Source organism: Pinus tabuliformis, chromosome 3_1 (genome assembly GCF_031772625.1).
Source record: "Pinus tabuliformis cultivar Carrire ecotype Pingquan chromosome 3_1, CPIR1, whole genome shotgun sequence".
NCBI lineage: Eukaryota > Viridiplantae > Streptophyta > Pinopsida > Pinales > Pinaceae > Pinus > Pinus tabuliformis.
This window is the reverse complement of record NC_142301.1, coordinates 229,557,205-229,562,087: the sequence shown is the minus strand read 5'-3', so window position 1 is coordinate 229,562,087 and position 4,883 is coordinate 229,557,205.

The window sequence follows — 4,883 nt, the reverse complement described above, 5'->3', positions numbered from 1 at the left end:
ATTTTGGAAACTTAGAATGAGAGCATATTTGTAGGTATTAGGAATTAATGTATAGGAAATTGTTTAAGGTGGACATCAATATGCAACCTCCATTCCCACAGATAATGCAGGAAAGAAGAAATACTAGAAAAATGCAAAGGTTGTAAATGCTATCTTATGAAGTTTGGTTAAATATGAGTTTGTGAAAGTCATGCAACCAAGCACCACACAGGAAATATGGCACAATCTTGTCTAAATATATGAAGGTGACACTAAGGTAAAAAGTATTAAACTTCAAACATATTGAATTCAATATGAGACTCTTAAAATGCATGATGATGAACTCATTGCAAGTTTTTTCCTTAGAGTAGATGGAATTGTTAGTGACAATGAAAATTCTTGGTGAAGAAATAAAGGTTATAACAAGAGGATTCAGAAATGCACACAAATCATGTGTTATTAAATAAGAATTCAGACATAAATAAGAGGCACATTTCCTCTTCTTCAGATTAAGAGTAAAACAAAATTGTCCTTACTGCAGTCTATTCTACATAATGAATTATTTTAACATAGATTGCATAAGTAAATGAGAGGTATATAGCCTCATGGAGAACAAATGATGCTTTTCAGGTCCACAAGATCAGTGGTATATGATGTTAGGGGGACCTATTCATATCTATTTTGATGATTCCGTATGCTGTTTTGATATTGTTTTGGTGATGTTTATTACTGACATTGCATCTCATGTAGTAAAAATGAATAGGAAAAAACATTTAATGTTAAGAGGGGGTTGTGGTTATGAAAGATCATCTTTTTATATTTTGTACACATTTCGCATAAATGATAGTCACGTGTATACACAGTTTTTTATTTATACAGTCGTGTATGCTTCTTTGTGATGAAAAAGTGGTGGAATAAATTTAGGGGGAGCTTCTAATATGCTTCCATGAATTCATTATTGGCATTCTAGTTATGATGTTGATTTATTATAGATTGTTAATGATGCCCATATGTTTCTTAGGAATTATGTTGGTTCATAAATTGTTGCAAAATCATATGTTATTCCTGCTATTGATATGGTTCTTTGATCCAACTCTTGTTAGTGAAAAGGATATGATGTAATAAGAATTGATGGTGTAGAGTGGGCATAGGTTTAAGGGGAACATCTTCTATGCTTCCAATGGTTCACTATTGAAATTATGGTCTCCTGTTAGGGCCTTCTTATCTAACATTGGTTGATGATGATGAGTTCATGATTTACACACTTTTTTTTGGAATATTTCATTGATGGAAAGATATATACATTGTTGTCATTATTTCATGGGTGATCAATGATGCATGGGATGCATGTGGATAAGTTATGGATAATGTCTATATGTTGCTTGAGTTGCATTTGCTAAAGTTACTAATGGTCACCTAATCTTGCTTGATACACTTGATAAGGAGGATATGTATATGTTGGTTGATGATGTTGTTGATCAGTTCTATTCTATGGCTTATGATGCTAGAGGTACTTTTTGTTTGTTCATATATTATTGATGCATGCATATGCTATCAATGGTGTTCTGGTTCTAGAGATTGATATCGTTGCTTGCAGATTATTGCTCTTTCTATATGTGGAGAGAGCATGTTTATTGACAAAGATTTATTGCACAATCTTATGCTTTCGCTATAGTTTCTTGGTGATGCTTTGTAATATTGCATACTTGGCCACATATTAATTATTGGAGATATTGATGCTACACTGTCTTATATGCTTATTGCTTCTTGATGATGAGGATGTTAATGTTGCTATTATGTTGCTTCTATTTGATGATTATGTTGCAGATCTATATATGGGTCATCGTGGTTGTTGATGACTATTATGGTCTTCCTACTTCATAGTTGAGATCCTTACATGGTTATGGATGCCATGTATATCTCTTAATGTAAAGGTCATGAAAAGACCCGTGTTGTAATCATTGTAAAATACAGTCATGTATGGGCTATTGTGATCAAGTCATGTTATGTATGTTATCTCACTATTTTGGGTGATTGATGTAAATGTTGGGTGAAATATGTAAGCCAATTTGTATGGGTAATTGATGTAATCACGGGGGCATACAGTCATTGGTGAAGGGAATATTTGTTTGAGTCTAACATATGCTCAGGTGGAGTGTGGTCATTATGAAAATTTTAGGTCTCATATCATCAGATGAGACTTACAATATTGAGCTCTACAAGGGAAGTATTTCATTCATCCTAGTTTAGTCCTTTCTGTTGATGTCAAAGTCGGAGAGAAGACTCAGATTCTACGAGTGTGTTTTCAGGTGTTTACAGGTGACGTCCAAACACTAAAGTGGTTGCCATCAAGTCCAAAGGGGGAGATAGTTGGAATTATGGCTAATGTGGTGTCCTTGATGACAACGTACCTGATAAATATGCACTTGATGTAAGCAGTGCGATAATATGATTGTGAAACTAAAGTAGATAAAAAGTATAAATTCTATAGATGACATGGGCAGAGAAATTATAGTTCAGTTAAAGATAAATGAAAAAAGTAAAGTTTGAGAAAGTATAAAAAGTTCTTGTCAAGAAAGTTTACGTACATACACAGGTTCCGTGAGGAAAAGTTGCGTACACAATACGAACCATATAAATCAGTATACTAGGGGTCATTACCATGGTAATTTCCCATAGTAATTGAGGTGCCAACGTTTACTTTTTCCCATTAATGAATACTAATGACATTACCAAGGGATTTTCCTAAGGTATTGACTAAGGAAAAAACTATATAAGAATATAGAGATCAAGGTGTTTAATGTGAAAGTGAATGGGATATTCATGTGTGATCTGATCTAAAAAAAGTGTGCACCAGGGAGAAAGGAGAAGACTTAAATCTAAAAGATCTGAAGACACATTGAAATATATGATTGTTTAATTTAAATTTTGCAAATTCTTAACTATATAGAAATGTAAGATCTATGGTTATAGTGATGATGTGATCTGAATTCGATCTGTGATTTGAAAGTAGGGTATGCGCAGTATGTATTGTTTTTGTAGCAAGGGATTGATTCAATGATTTAAGATCTAATTTTATTCAGTAATTTTGTGCACATACACATATCTTGTTCAGTAATGTCGCACATATATTCTATGATGATTTAATCAATATGTTGAAATGTATACGGGGGTGTTATGCGAGTTAATCCCATACATACGTTGATTTGTCTTGTGGATGTCACATATATGAACTAAGGTTTAAATTGTTGATTGATGATAGTTGATGATATTTGTTCTATTTGTTGTTGTGTGTCAATGATGTCTTAATAAACATGATATGTATCTGGTAGTGTTGATTTGGTTGATTAGATTATGGATTGGTATATTAATCATCGATGATATTGCGTTATGATTAGGTTTTTAGTGACTTAGAATTTATGTATTTATTGGGATTCAGCTTTTTAGTGATTAAATGATTGACCAAATGATTCATTTCAATAGTGTTTCTACTAGTCAATGATTTGAGATTTGTAAGTAGATGTTATACAAAGGAAGTGCATATATACACAGATTCTCTTAATAAAAATCATGTATACATTCTGAGGTTCATTTTTTTCTGTTCGGATTCTATATTTAGTATCTTCATGTTTTAGAGATTCAGTTGATTTATAGTGATTCAGTGATTTGGATTTTGTGATATTGGTTTGGGATTATTATCGACGTGGGTTTGGTGTGAAAATTTGATGAAATGTCGCCTACATGTTTTGATGTGTATTTTAGATAGGTGGATCCAGTGTGAAACGTTATGAAACATGATCCAAAATCCACAAGGTCCTGAGGTTTGTATCATTTAGTGAGGGGGTAAGAGTTGCCTCCTGGTAGGAGTCGATAAACGAGATCAAGGGGTTGTAGCTCCATTCCAATGCTTGTTGGAGAATGGGTGGAGGTTGTAGCTTCTTGCAGGTGAGTTCCTCCGAACTGGTAAGAGTCTTCACTAGTATAGAGTGCAACAAATATTTTCTTTATATAATAAGAAAGAAGACAAATATGTTAAAAATGATTGTTTTCTCCCACATTGGGTTTCCACCTAAAATCCTGACGTTCTATGTGTATTACTTATGTGGTGTGATTTTTGTGTTCTTTATTTCATACTAGATGGTTAATGAATTCATAATGCAATGGTTACGTTAAATCACTGATGGATGTTATGATAAATTAAGTTATTTGGATATACATAGTTTGCATTCACTAGAGTCACCTACATATGTTGGTTGCACAAAGAAAAATAACGTAGAAAATTATGAATTAGAAATTGAAGGTTAAAGTAAACTAAAAATACGCTTTCACATGCCCCTCTAAGTATTTTTCCTAACAATTGGTATCAGAGTGGGTCCCTCAGAAGAAGATTGATCACTTAAAGGGAGATCTATCAAAATGAGCACTCAATAGGGAATATTTTCTTCTATTAATGGAACTAACTTTATATTTTAGAAACTTAGAATGAGAGTGTATTTGTAGGCACTAGGAACTGATGTATGGGAAATTGTTAAAAATGGGTATCAATACCTAGCCTCCATTCTCACAGATAATGTAGGAAAGAAGAAATACAAAAACAATGAAAAGGCTATAAATGTTATCTTAGAAAATTTGGATGAATCTGAGTCTGTGAAATTCATGCAGTTGTGCACCACAAAGGAAATATTAGAAAAGATTGTCCAAAGCTATGAAGGTGACACTAAGGTAAAAAGTGCTAAAATTAAAACATATACAATTTATTATGAGACTCTTAGAGTTCATGATGATGAAAGCATTGCAAGTTCTTTCCTTATAGTAGACATAATTTTTAACACAATGAAAAATTTTCATGACGAAATAAAGGTTATGGAAAGAGGATTTAGAAATGCACACAAGTTATGTGATAG